Source organism: Macaca nemestrina, chromosome 13, assembly GCF_043159975.1.
Source record: "Macaca nemestrina isolate mMacNem1 chromosome 13, mMacNem.hap1, whole genome shotgun sequence".
Taxonomy (NCBI): domain Eukaryota; kingdom Metazoa; phylum Chordata; class Mammalia; order Primates; family Cercopithecidae; genus Macaca; species Macaca nemestrina.
In genome coordinates this window covers 5328773-5344270 of record NC_092137.1, presented here as the reverse complement: position 1 = coordinate 5344270, position 15498 = coordinate 5328773, and the positions used below count along the sequence as shown (strand labels likewise).

At 38.4% G+C, this 15498-nt stretch overlaps 1 long non-coding RNA gene across 2 annotated transcripts; it reads right to left on the bottom strand.

Moving 5' to 3' along the window:
- Positions 1-294: 294 nt before the first annotated feature.
- LOC105470200 (uncharacterized) lies at positions 295-13720 on the bottom strand. 2 transcript variants are annotated; one of them, XR_003015523.2, is made up of 4 exons: positions 13540-13720; positions 13307-13433; positions 13086-13208; positions 295-1077 (listed from the first exon to the last, which is right to left on the bottom strand). It is a non-coding gene; the product is annotated as an uncharacterized lncRNA (long non-coding RNA). The 2 variants fall into 2 exon arrangements; XR_003015522.2 differs by having other exon boundaries at positions 13307-13719.
- Between the last annotated feature and the right edge of the window lie 1778 nt (positions 13721-15498).

Below are 15498 nucleotides of genomic sequence, written 5' to 3'. Positions count from 1 at the left end.
CTGGATTATTTCTTTAAAATATATACCAGTGTCTAACCAGGGTCAGTTCCAAATCCCACATGCTGTGGTTTTTACCACCTGTCTGACATCCGCCTCATTTCACCATTACTAGCTCTATTGCCATTCCTCAAAATTAGCCATGCACTTCCCCGTAGAAATTTGTTATTTTTGATCATGTCTCCTGTCCAGAAGCAAGGTATTACACAGGTGCATTTATTTGAGTTACATTATAATGGCTGTTTTCTTTTAAGACCATTCTAGATACTGGATGAAACAGAAGACTCATAATTTCCCCATTCATAGACTTTATTTTTTGTGATGATTTTGACTGATAAATCTGGATTACGTTGTCTGGCTTAGCTTAGAAATACAAAGACATACTCAAGTTTTCACAAATAATGGGGCTTGGTGTATGAAGAGAAGCAAGTAACAGGATGCTGTCTGTGAGCGGAGTGGCCAGGCCCAGCGGGCAGATGTGGGCATGTTGCTCAGGCAACCCCGGCCTTTGATTTTGCTATGAGGGGGTTTTCTCTTGTCCTTCATGAACACACTGGAGGATCTGGGGAATCCACCTGCCTCCCTTCTCAGGTTGTCTCTGCTTATCCCTGGATCCTCCTCCCCTACTTATCATCTGGTCTTTGGCTTCCTCACACCTTGACTCTGGGTTCTTCCCTGTGAGCATGCCCCATCCCCTGCGAGGGTGTTCCATGCCCTGCAAGTGTGCTCTATGCCCTGCGAGGGTGCTCCATCTCCTGTGAGGGTGCTCCAACCCTTACAAGGGTGCTCCATCCCCTGCAAGTGTGCTCTACGCCCTGCGAGGGTGCTCCATCCCCTGTGAGGGTGCTCCAACCTCTGCAAGGGTGCTCCATTCCCTGTGAGGATGCTCTATCCCCTGTGAGAGTGCTCCATCCCCTGTGAGGGTGCTCCATCCCCTGTGAGAGTGCTCCATCCCCTGTGAGGGTGCTCCATCCCCTGTGAGCGTGCTCCATCTCCTGTGCGGATGCTCCATCCCCTGTGAGGATGCTCCATCCCCCGATGCCTCCACTCTGTCCACAGAGAGGCTCCCATGGGGACCGACTGGCAAAGGATACAAAATCTCAGTTTGTCAGAAGGAATAAGTTCAAGAGATAAATATTATACAACACAAAGACTAGGATCAATAACAATATATCATATTCTTGAAAATAAATGTAAATTTTAAGTATTCTCACAAAAAATAATATATGAGGTAATGCATATGTTAATTAGCTCATTTTAGCCATTCTATGTTGAGATATTGTAGGTTCAATTCCAGACCACAGCAATAAAGCAGATATCTCAATATAGAAAGTCACACAGTTTTTTTTTTGTTTCCCAATGCATATAAAAGTTATGTTTACATTATACTCTATTAAGTATATGATATTAATATGTACTCTATTAAGTACTCTATTAAGCATGAGATAGCATTATGTTGTTAAAAACAAGGTACATATCTTTTGGTCTCTTGAGCCTTCAGTGAATCATAATCAAGTTGCTGGTAGAGAGTCTTGCTTTGATGTTGATGGTTGCTGACTGATTGATGGTGGTGGTGGCTGAAGTTTGAAATGGCTGTAAGAATTTCTAAAAATAAGACAACAATGAAGTTTGCTGCATTGGTTGGCTCTTCCTTTTATGAAGGACTTCTCTGTAGCACACAATGCTGTTTGACAACCTTTTACCACAATAGAACTTCTTTCAAAGTTGGAGTTGGATCTCTTAAACCCTGCTTTATCAGCGAAGTGTATGTAATATTTTAAATCCTTTGTTGCCATTTCAATGCTATTCACAGCATCTTCGCCAGAAGTAGGTTTCAAGAAACTCTTTGCTCATCCATAAGAAATACGTCCTTATCCATTCACATTTTATCATGAGATTGCAGCAATTCAGTCACATCTTTAGACTCTACTTCTGATGCTAATTCTGTAGCTATCAAATATGTAGCTCCCTCCTCCAATGAAGTCTTGAACTCCTCAAAGTCATCCATAATGGTTGGAATCAACTTCTTCCAAACTCCTGTTAATGGAGTTAATGGAAGTTAATATCTTGACTTCCTCCCGTATGAATGACAAATCTGTTTAATGGCCTCTAGAATATTGAATCCATTCAAGAAGGTTTTCAATTGTCTTTGCCAAGATCCATCAGAGGGATCACTAATCTATGGCAGTTACAGTCTTACAAAAGGGATTTCTTTTATAATAAGGCTTGAAAGTTGAAATTTCTTCTTGATTGATGGGCTGCATAATGGAAGTTGTGTTAGCAGGTGTGAAAACAAGATCTCCTTACACATCTCCATCAGAATTCTTGGGTGACCAGGTGCATTGCCAATGAGCAGTAATATTTCAAAAAGATTTTTTTTTTTTCTGAGCAGTAGGTCCCAAAAGCGGGCTTAAAATATTCAGTAAAGCATGCTGTAAACAGATGTGTTATTATCTAGTCTTTGTTTCTCCACTTTAGAGAAAAGGAAGACTAGAATTATCATAATTCTTAAGGGTTCTAGCAATTTCAGAATGGTAAATGAGCATTGGATTCAACTTGAAGTCCGTAGCCTGCATTAGCCAATAATAAGAGAGTAAGCCTGCTACTTGAAGCTTTGAAGCCAAACATTTGCTTCTCCTCTCTAGCTATGAATTCTGATGTTGCATCTTATTTCAATAGAAGGCTGTTTCATCTACATTGAAAATCTGTTGTATACCATAGCCACATTCATCGTTGGTCTTAGGCAGATCTTCTGGATAACTTGCTACGGTTTCTCCATCAGCACTTACTGCTTCACCTTGCATGTTTCTTTTATAGAGATGACTTCTTTTCTTAAATCTCATGAACAAATCTCTGCTAGCTTCAAACTTTTTTCTGCAGCTTTACGCCTCTCAGTCTTCACAAAATTGTAGAGAGTTAGGGCCGTGCTCAAGGGAATGAGGTGGCTGCTTTGATTTTCTGTCCAGACTATTACACTTCTCCAGGTCAGCAATAAGACTGTTTTGCTTTTGTGTTTTTTGTGTGTTCACTGAAATACCACTTTAAATTTCCTTCAAAAACTTTTCCTCTGCATTTGCAACTGGGCTATTTGGCACAAGAAACCTAGCTCTCATCATATCTCAGCTTTCTACATGCCTTCCTCAACAAACTTACCCACTTCTAGCTTTTGATTTAAAGCAAGAGGCATGCAACTCTTCCTTTCATTTCTACACTCAGAGTCCATTGTAGGGTTATTACAATGGACTGATTTCAATATTGTTGTGCTTCAGGGATAGGGAGGCCTGAGGAAAGGGAGAGAGATGATGTATTTGTCTGTTCTCACACTGCTGTAAAGAAATACCTGAGACTGGGTAATTTATAAAGAAAAGGGTTTTAAATGGCTCATTGTTCTGCAGACTGTACAGGAAGCATGGCTGGGGAGGCCTCAGGCAACTTACAATCATGGTGGAAGACAAATGGGAAGCAGGCATGTCTTCACATGGCAGAGCAGAAGAGAATGTGAAGACGGAAGTACTACATACTTTTAAACATTCAGATCTCCTGAGAACTCACTCACTATTATAAGAATATCAAGGGGAAAATCTGCCCCCGTGATCCAATCACCTCCCACCAGGTCCCTCCTCCAACACTGGGGATTACAACTCAACATGAGATTTGGGTGGGGACACAAAGCCAAATCGTATCAGCTGGAGAATAGTCAGTGAATACAGCAGTCAGAACACACACAACATCTATGAATTAAGTTTTCTGTTTTATGTGGGCACGGTTCATGATGACCCTAAACAATTATAGTAGTAATATCAAAGACCACTGATCACAGATCACTATAACAGACTTAACAATCATAAAAAAATTCGAAATATTACAAGACACAGAGACACAAAGGGAGCACATGCTGTTGGAAAAATGGTGTCAATAAACTTGCTAGATGCAGGAATGTCACAGAATTTCAATTTGTAAAAAGCACACAATCTGTGAGGAGCAATAAAGCAAGTTGCAATACAGCGGAGTATGCCCGCATACAATTTTTATGTGTTAATTAAATCAGTATATTTTTCAAAGAGGACTTCTTGGAGATATTTCACAATATTAAAAGTATAAAAGTTAAAATGCTATGCAATGATGAAGAGTCAGCATTTTTCAAACTACTTAATACATTTTTAAAAAGAAATAAAACCCTTTAATGGTTCTCATGCTTTATAGTATAGTGTACAAACCAAATATTAGGTTTGCTATGTTTTTATACTCCTATTTGTTTATAATTTATAGTAAGACAAAATTGTAAAGGTCAAAGGACAATTCTCATTATTATCATCTGTTGTTGAGATTGTTTTCCAGAGATTGTAAAGTTATTTCAATATCATGGAAAGACTGCCTATACTTTGTGCAGGTACATATCAAAATAACAAGCAAGGTACTTTGACTGTATAAGTACCTATTGCAATAATAATAATAAACAATGTTGAGAACATGATTTCAAACTTAATATAGTCTAATGACTTCACATGCAGGATTAGACCTTAAATTAATTATTTTACTGTTTAGTTGCTGCTTAACAGATTACAATATTAATCATTATCTTACTACAATTCAACACATATTACTTCTTACACTTCATGTCCAATAATGCTAGGACCTCAGAGCCCTTTAATCCTATTTCACTTTCTCTCACCTTTCATGTTACTGTTGCTATGGGGTTTAATTCCGTGTTTCTTTAAACTCTAAGACAAGCTTGTCCAAACCCATTGCCCACCGGGTGCATGCAACCCAGAACGGCTTTGAATGTGGCCTAACGTAAGTTCATGACTTTAGTTGATTGCATCATTTAATCTTCATAATAATCACATAAAATATGTTTGTTTCTTTTTTTTTACTGTATAAGAAAATTGTGGCACAGAGAGTTTAAACTATTTTACAATACATGGGTGAGGGAAGCCCTAGAATGAAGCAAATAATAAGAGAAACACAAGGAAGAGAAAGTGGACCAGGAATGGAATTGTACTGGCTGTTTTATGTTTGTTTTTCCTTTTGTTTTCTTTGTTTGGAGGGAAGGGCCACAGTGTTAATTCTTTATTATAGGAGCTTTTGTACATTAGAAAAGTTTATATAATGATATTATCCCAGAAGTTAAAATCAATAAGTAATTTAATTGTAACATTTTAGATGAACATATGCATTTATTTTTCTAATTTTAATTTTAATTTTTTAAATTTTGATTTTATTTATGTATTTATTTTTGAGACAGAGTCTTACTATGTCATCCAGGCTGGAGTGTGGTGGTGCAGTCTCAGCTCACTGCAACCTCCACCTCCCAGGTTCAAGCAATTCTCCTGCCTCAGCCTCCCAAGTAGCTGGGATTACAAGTGTGCACCACCATGCCCAGCTAATTTTGGTATTTTTAGTAGAGACGGGGTTTCACCATATTGGCCAGGCTGGTTTTGAACTCCTAACCTCGTGATCCGCCCGCCTCGGCCTCCCAAAGTGCTGGGATTACAGGCATGAGTCATCACACCTCATGCAATTTGTGTTAATAAGATTCATCAACTTTATTCGCTTTCAGAGACTCTTAATATCTTGAAGAAAAAAGGAACTGTGAATAAAAATGATGTTATTTGTTAAGAAATTCTACATTCTTATTAAACAGTGCTGGAATAATAAAGTGAGATGACTGATTCAAAATGAGAAAATGAAATTCTTTCAGGTGACCTTTAAAACTAAAAACTCTTTGCTAGGAAACACATTATGGATTAAGTAAAAGCAATACCACTTAGTATAAATCCTTTTGGTTTTTGGTCAATGATTTGATTTACTCTAGAGTCAACAATTTGGTGGTCCATTTTGAACGTAAAAATATATCATTAAACTTTGTTTCATCATTTCACTTATAACTTCAGATGGAATTTAAAGTGAAGGCACTCTGCTGCCTCACATACATTATATTCACCAATCTTTTTACACTGAACTGGAGTGAGTGTCATAGATTGTGCCTACATACCAACCTGAAAATGTAGATTCTATATGCTACATATCCTAAAGAAACGTCCATATTTTAATGTAGTAAGTAAGCCAGATTCTTTGTTACCAGAAACTCAGGCTGTGGACTGCCAACAGCAATATATCATTAATGTGAAAGTACGTAAAATGGAAAGCATGTAAAAAGTCACAAGAAAATACAGAGAAAATATAGAGAAGTGTCTATCAATGCCAAATATGCATATATGTATATGGGGGAGTATCAACACTAAATAATATATCCTAGATAGAGAAAGAGTTCAGATTTTGACTAAGATGGGAAAACATATTCTAGCCAGAAGGATAAATATTTGAAAAGATGCAAAACCTTGACCCATAGCACAGGGACAAGTATGCTTTCCAAATGATATGGACTGGATCCTACAGATCAGTGGTCTGCAAACGTGATTCCCACACCAGCAGCAGCACTTGTGAATATACTTAAAATGCACATTCTCAGGCTTGACCCTAGATCTACTGAGGCTCAGAGTCAGGAGGTGGGTCCGCTAAGGTGTGTGTTAACAAGGTTTCCATGTGATTTGAGAATCGCTACCATAGAGACTGAATTTTAAATCAGGTGAGTGATGTGATCAAATCTAAATTGTTGAAAGATAATTCATCAAGGGCAGTGGGGCCTAGGAGTCTAATTGGAGATGGTAGTTAGAGATAGGGAACCCATCAAAAATCTATTGCAATGTCCTCTGATACACAGTAGTTACACTATGAAATAAACAAACAAAGAAACAAAAAGCCCACCGGCATTTTTTAGGATATGGATCACATTCTACTTCATATTTATTTTTCTACTTCATATCAGATGGTGTCTGCTCCAATATCTGAAACACAGTTGGTCTTAATTCATGTTTGTGGAATAAATGCTGAATAGTATAGGTGATAGAAGGGAATGCTTTAACCAAGCCAGAAACTAGAAGTGGCTTAAAAGTGTAAGAATGTTGTGACATATGGCCTTATATAACTAAAATTCTCAATTTGATTCTGGGGTGGGTGAGTTCAGTGACTGAATAACATTTTCAGAGTTCTCCCTGTCTTCCTACTCTGCCATCCTCAATGTTTGGGCTTTTTCCCCTCCAGTTTGTCCCGTCATTGCTACAAAATGGCTGTAACTGGGAATAAATTCTCCCACAGCCACGCACAAAGGACATGAAGAGAGGACTGTCTCCTTCTTGTGTGCTTCCTTCAGCAGCAGCAAAATGTTTCCAGACCCTCACTTCCTCCTCCACGGTCAGAAAAATATTATCTTGTTTGCTTTTGACCAGAATTGTACCATATGCTCATTTCTTAACCACAGGCAAGAGAGTGGAATTACCAACGGAGATTGATGCTAATTAAGATTCACCTTGGTGGCTGGGGTTACTTCCAGCCCTCTTGGAAGAACATGGTTTCTGATACTAACCGAAAGTGGCGGGGAGTGGAAGATCATGGCCACGGGCTAGGAAAGCAAGGGAATTACAGCCATCATGCCTTCTTCGAGAGTTGTTGAGAGGGTAATGCATGTGAACCCTAGGCAAACATTAATTATTAATAATCAGCCCTTTTGGAGCACCTACAGTCTACCTTATATAGCACTAAGTGCTTTTAGGGTTGGTTTAAGAGACAGTGCATTATGCAGGAAGAATTGCAGGCACACAACCCATTCTTAGGTATTTTCAAGGTCTGCCTTTGTAACTAATCAGCTTTCTGACTTCCATCACTTAGGAAATCTGTGTTTCTTTTTATTGATGATAATACATCTGTCTTATATCCATCTCTAGGTCACTGTGCACATAAATTTTCCCTGATAAACAGGAAATTACACTATTGATTGCTTTGTCTATTATCAAAGGCCATCAGTCCCAGCTAATCAAGTGGGAGGATTCTAATCTTCTGTGACTATCTATTTAATTCGCCAGTGTTACACACACTCTCTCATTTAATTCTTACACACAACCCCGGAGGAAGGAGTTATTATTCCCACTTAACAAATTAGAAGTCTGTGACCCAAAGACTCTAAAGTCCTTGATCTAATTGACCCCAACCTATAGCTTATGAGTTGTGGGAAAGGATTTGCACCCGTGGCCACTGGAACCCAAGCAGATGTTCTCTCCTCCATACATGCTGTTTATTAGATAGGACTGTATGGGCCAACTGAGTCAAACCTGAAGAGGCAGAGACAGTGTGGTCCGTTCAAACATCGATCGTTCCGTTCTTTTCTCTCACGGTCCAGGGCTCTCAGGAGCCATCTCTCTAACATAGGACCACGTAGTCTTTAATAAGGGCTTAGAATAAGAAGACTGAGCTTTTAAGTTTATTTTCAAAATGAACTTTTAAAACTTGGCTTTCCTTTTTATTTATCTGAAATGAATAAGACAGTCTCCCAGGCGAAGAGGCTGGGGAAATACAGGATTGTAGAATTTTGCTGGAATTTCTGGAATTAGCTCTGTCCTCGGGCATTCCTGCTGCCTCCAGTGTGGCGCCTTTCATGTAGGAGGGGATGTGGCTGAAGAAAGGGAGGCTGGGCGTTTTGAAAACAAAATACTTTGTATTATCCTCAGGGCCTGATTCACTGGGCTGCGTGCAGGAGAATTAAGAGAATTTACTTTTAAAAGAAACTCTTGGTAACTGCAGGCTGTGGCAGCTTGGTTCGAGCAAGCAGCACCTACTTCAAAGGGTTTCCCAGAGAAATGCCGGTGTGTCTCCCGCTGCAGCTTCCGCTCCTGCATGGTTTGTGTTTTCTCTGATGCTCAGGCACCAAATGCTTTAGCCTCTGAGGACAGCAGAGACGGGGAAACCAAACAGTGATGTTGTCTGTGTAAATGGAAGAGCAGCCACTAACATTCAGCAGGAGAGAGTGCCTTCTAAATACATTTGTACAAAAATACTTCTCTTTCTATTCCTTTAGCTAACTATGGTGTGTGGTGCCTGAGTACTCTCCAGTAGGATGTGCAGCTCATCTGTCTATCATCTGCCTATCGAGAGAGATTTTAAGGAATTGGTTCGCAGGATGGCGGGGGCTGGCAAGTCAGGGTAAGAACACAAGCTGGGGTTCCAGGAAGGAGAAGTTGCAGTTTGAGCCCAAAAGCCGTCTGCTTGGACGAATTTCCTCTTTGGCAGAAAATCACTCCTAGTTCTAATAAGACCTTCAATTGATTGAAGGAGGCCCACCCACACTGTGGAGGGCAGTCTGCTTACTAAAATTCCACTGGTTTAAACGGTAATTCCATCTGAAAACACCCTCTAGAAACATTTAGAATCATGTTTGACCAAATATCTGGGTATCATGTCCCAGTTAAGTTGACACAGAAAGGTAACCACCACATGTGGCTTAGCCTACATTTAAGTGAAGACTTTCATCATTTTTTAAAGTCCCAGATCCATTGAGCACAACAGGTCTTTTGAGCCACGTTTTTGCTGTCACGAAGCAGGGATGAACCATCTTTACCTGCCCACGATGAGCCTTGCAAAGATTAAGAGAGTTTCTGAGCAAATAACCTCATCCTATACAGAATGTGAGCCAAATCCTCAGACAGCCAGGTGTTCACAGGTGAAATAGAGCTAATCTCAAAACATCTGCTTTGTGAATGTTTTTATCTTAGCAATAAAATAATAATCCATCCATTCACCCATGTAATTTCTTATATTCCATTTTTTAGGCAAGCAAAAAAGGTGTGTGATATAAAACGTTGGCTTCAAATTGAACATTGAAATGCACAAAATGTAAGGATTGAAATGTCACTAAATCAAATGTTTACATCTTTAAGAACCATGGTACCCAATACCTACCAAGGCTATTTGCGGTGTGGAAACTTTAAAAGTAAACCTGCTGTTTAAATACATGATACTTTTACAAAGAAGTTGCTGTCAGTTTTACTTTGAGGAGTGTAGCTATTTTTACATAAGATCTCAATAGAATTCCTAGCCGCATGTGGTTGAGACTTGTCTGGAGATGACATGCTTCTCCAGCTGTTGTAAAAGGATAACTTATTAAAATGCCCACCTCACTTCTCTTTTTGAGCCTCTCTCTAGCCTGGAAGGGTTTCTTATTTCATTATGATGCTCTAGGTAGTTTGTCAGCTGAAGGAGAACTTCATATGTTGAAAACAAAAGAGGTTACTGCACTTAGGACCCTGGATTATAAAATGAATTGAAAAGTCACCGTCTTCTTGTTACAGAACTGCTCAACTGTAAACATTCTCTTTCTGATGCTTTACTTTAGCTATTTTCTGCCGAAGCAAAGGGTGATGCCTATTTGAGAAGTCCCACAGCCTGCAGTTCCTCACCTTATCACTCACTCTAAACCATTCCTGTGTCCCAATGCCATCTGCAAGACAGGCTGCTGCCTTTATGGCTGCTGCTGGGGGACAACGAGGTCATTATTTTCAAGGCCAGTTTTGCTGTATGTTTTGAAACAATATTCATGGTAGCCTACAACTCTATATCTATTTATCCGGATGATCAACTAATATGAGGCAGGAAAAAGATGCATCAATATCAACAATGTTAGAGTGATGTTCAAATACGATAGAAACACGATGATTGACACAAATTTCCTTAGACTATGAAAATAAGTCAAAATAAAAGTAAACCATTCTGTAATTCTAATTCTTGATATGTGTCTTTCTTTTACTGTCTCATAGATCTCAGAAGAGTTGGGCTACTTAGCTTAACAAGAGGGCACTGCTCCAGATCTCAAGGGTATCGACCACGTAGTGTCTTCTTAGGTCACTTGTAGACTGTGTTTCCCGATGTCTCTCCTCCAGGCATATGAATGAGTTCCTTCCTCCACTGTCCTGGCATACCTTCTCTGAACATATATTTACCTAAGCTGATTCATACCCATCCTTGAAGTTGAGCTCCAGCATCACTTCATTCAGAAAGCCTTTTCTGACTCCACATTTGATTTGGACACCCTTTTTACACTTGGTTTCATAGCCTCCTCTTCTTTCATCTCAATAATTTTTCATCACCAGGCTATCATCATGGTCATTGCATTGTGAACACAGCACAGAAAGGGATGCTGAAACTGGCTGAGAGTGTAGACTTTGCTATCATTTTAGCCTTCACCTCCTACTCATCATGTACACTTTCATTGTCAGTCTTCTTCACTATCTTCTTAGTTGTCATTCATCAGTGCTATATTTGCTTTGCATGTATTGTGTTATGTAATCTCCATGTAATCCCTATGACATTAGTGATACTACATATTCCTGTGCAGCATGCAAAGGCTTTCAGAGATTAGAAACATGCTAAGGTTTATGCTGCGATTCATACCTGTAGCCTGGCTGACTCTAGAACTCTGAGCAGAGTGTCACAGAACCCCAATAATAGCAATTAATTAACATTTTTAAGAGTAGGGTCCTTCCGTTATCCTCCACAATACTTATTAATATGCCACATAGAGAGACAAAATTGCAAAGCATCTGTTGATATAACAAATTTGAATGTCATGTGCTAAGAGAAGCAAAACCCGCTTATTCATGGCCACAGTTTCTGCTTCTCAGAGTTAGAAGTACCGAATTATGGCACAAGTTTTCATCTTTCCTTGGACTAGCATCAACACATAATTTCTCTAATCTTTGGGATGTCAGAGATCAGCCCTCACTTTCTATCCAAGGCTGGTTACATATACCTTGACCACATTCTTATGAGTTGAGAGTCTTGGTTAGGAAAGTGTCTATAGAATAAACCAGAGTGATTGAGTTGTAAAAGCCAACCTACACTCATATGTTTAAGGCATTATTTATTCCCATCAAAATAATTTGTATATAGTAAATTAAAAATCTAATTATTTGAGAAATAGATAGTGTCTCCTGCACATACAATCCTTTCTGTTTGCCTTTGCACTGCTTAGGGGAAGTTACATGTATGTCTGTGGAGGTATCAACAGATGAAAGTATATACAAATGACCCTCATCTTGAAAACTAATGAGGAAAGACTGGGGGACAGTGTCCTATTATCTGAGTGACAAAAGAGGTAGAAAGAAGGATAGAAATAGCAAGTGGTGACAGTAAAGATAAAGGCTGGGAGAACAGCTCCCAGTAGAGAAGAACACTGGAAAAATCACAGAATTTGGACAGAGAGAGAGATTTGGACAGGGTTTCAAAGCCACATCTGCCATGTCCAGACAGGTGAACGTTGGCAAGTTTCTTAAATTCTGTTTCAGGCTTTTCTTACCTAAAAATTTGCATCAATCTTGTTTAAAATTGTTAGAATTCAATAGACACTAAACTTAAGACGACAGGATCTCTCACCTAGCAGGAGGTTAAAATACATCTACTTTCCTTAACTTTTGGTATATAAACACATTTTAAATGATTTTTTAAAAGTAAATATATTTTTTATTCCTTAAAGAGAGAAAGAAACCCTCCAGCAATGTCTTTCTACATTTGCAATTATAATCTCTGATTCTGGGGTCAAAAATTCTTGGGAGCCACCAGGGCAGCTCACTACTCAGGGCAGCACAGGAGAGAAGCTCTGGATACCTGCACACTGTCTTCCTGGAAGAATAACACTCAGGAAAGCTAATTAAAGAAAAGAAATGTTTCCCTCACATGCTATTTGGGGTTATGATAACAGTTACCTTACTTGTAGCATAAATCATTTTCACAGGCATTAAAATTCTTAGTGATTCTTTTTTCCCCAACTTTTTATTTTGAAATGTTTAAACAAAGAGAAAGCTGGGGAAAGACTACAATGAACACAAAGTAGCCTGTTTCTCAGGCTCAGTATCTTTTAGCTCTTTGCTATATTTATCCATTGATCTATTTTTATATGTATGTTTTTTTGACGCATTTATTGAAAGCAAATTATATACATGATGACAATCCATGCATAAAAATAAAATAGTCCCCTAGAGCAACCCAATACCATTTTTATGCTTTGAATAATAACAGTAATTCCTTCATAATTTATAATACCAAGCCCATATTTAAATTTTCCAATTATCCAAAAATATTGTTTTTGATGGCTTTTGTATTGGACAAGAATCTGATCAAATTTTATTCAATTCATTTGGATTTCATTTCTCTTTTGCCTCTTTTAATCTAGAAAATTCCCTGCATTTTTTATTTATACTTACTACTGTTTGGCAAAACATTGAAATTTGAAGAGCACAGGAGTATTGTCCTGAAGAACATCTAAAGGCTGAGTGGGTCTAAGTCGTTCTGGCAGATAATTCTGTAACTCCAGAATGTCCTGTAAACTAGACGTTAGTTTATTTGGTTAGAATCGGGTTGAACCAGTTCGGCGAGAAACCGTGTTATTGATTGAATTGTGCCTCTTCAAAAAAGATGCACTCACCTTCTTAGATTATGACCTTATTTGGAAACAGGGTCACTGTAGATGTAATTAGTTATAATAAGGTCATATGGGAGTACGGTGGCCCCTGTAAGAAAATGTGAAGACGAATCTGCTCAGGGAGAACAACCTGATGACAAAAGCAGAGATGAGAGGTAAGCAGCTGCACACCAGGGGCTGACAAGGATTGCCAGCACCCCACCAAAACCTGGGGAGACAAGGAAGACCTGCCCTACAGGTTTCGGTGGAAGCATGGCCCTGCTGATGTCTTGATTCCTGACGTGCTTGAAGCAACCCGGTCTGTAACTGCCCTTAGTTAACACAGCCTAGAAAACTAGTGTCAAAGCAAACTAAACATGACCCGAGAAGGCCTCCGTACTTCTGTATTTGAGGCCTTGCAGATGGACTGTAACCTCGCTTGATTGTCAGACAAAACTGAAAACCTAACTTCGTAGTGTGCACCTGTCACAATAGCTGAGTGTTGGCCAATCCAGCGGCCATACTTCAACCACTGGTAGACTGCTGAATGTTCAAAATGCATTCAAATAGGGCAAAGACCAGTTTGTAACCAATCCCACTGCTTCTGTGCCTCACTTCTGATTCCTGTACAACACTTTACCTTTTTTGTCTATAAATTTGTTCTGACCATGAGGCATCCCTGGAGTCTCTGTGAATCTGCTGTGATTCTGGGGTCTGATTCTCGAATCAGTCATTGCTCAATTAAACTCCTGTAAATTGAATTCAGCTGAAGTTTTTCTTTCATCACTAGGAAGGTAGGCAATGCTGTGCACGTGGCGCTGAACTGCGTTGGAGGCGCATGGCGCCACATGCCTCATTATTTATGGTGCTAAGTCTGATAACTTGGTGAAGATTGAGAAGCTTAATTATAATGCTATGTTTTATTTTGTTGTCCTTTCCAATTAACAAGTAGAACTAACCTTTGGAACTGTGGAAATAGCCTTTCCAACAAGTGTTCAGAAAATGACTTTAGTGTCCGTGTGATAATTCTTGACTGAATCAATTGTTTTCTTTCAAGTTGAAAGAGGGTATTTTCTAGCTTCTTCCACGTTTATAGACTAGTCTTTTTCTGAAAAGAGAAATTTTTTTCCTCATGAACTGGGATGAACCACGATTGTTCTACCTGAAATGCAAGAAAAACATTTAGTTGTCACCAATAACGATGTCAAATGCTGTGCATTCTCCACCCCACCCCAACCTCACATCGCCACAAACACATGGCTTTTTATTGATTCAATGTGGCATGATAAAATACAGTGAGTATTCACTTTTGATGTTGATTTATCCCACATTTGGCCAATAGAAGCAACTTTAATCTAACTCTTCTTTTAAACATACCCTCCTTGGTTTTTTGTATCTTGCTGTTTTCTGGAATAAGACATTCCAGGATCTGTCCTCTGTCTTAGAATTTCTCCAAGTGTTTTTTAGTTCATTTACTGGAAAATGGTATTTAGAAACAATGATTTAGATACTACTGGTTCTGATTACTTTTAATGTTTATTTCTTTTAGGTTCTTTCAGCAAAGAGAGCTAGGAGTTATTTTTTAATAAAAGATCCTTACCGCATAGTCACATTTCCAATTTAAATTTAACATTTCAGGGTATTTTCTTAACTTCTTATGTGCTGTTATATCTGTATCTGTTTTTCTTTCTGACACTAGAAATCTCAGTTTCTTATGTAACTTTAACATATATTCTTATATGTTACATGAGAAACCTTATCATTTGTTTTAACATAATTTTGTCTTTTTTTCAGGAATATTCCAATGTTTCCATCATAACAATTTTACAAATTTATGTTTATTCTTATTTTAAATTTTGTTTCTTTGTTACTATAAATGATCTATTTTCTTATAGTTTCTACCTTGTGTTATTTTAAGAGTGCAGACAAGCTTAGTATTACATCTTCTTGTGTTGTTGAAACTATTATCATTAGAAAACATTCCTGTTTAACCCCTTTGATATTTTCTGCTGCCTGGTATAAAACAGCTGCTTTATTTTGATTGTCTGTTTGTTATGGTTGGCATTTGCCCATCATAAATTTAATTCCTTCTTTCTTTAGATTTCAGTATGTCTACCAAAATTTTCCTATATTTATTTATCATTTATTTATCTTTTATTTATTTTTTTGAGACAGAGTCTTGTCTTGTCTCCCAGGCTGGAGTGCAGTGGTGTGGT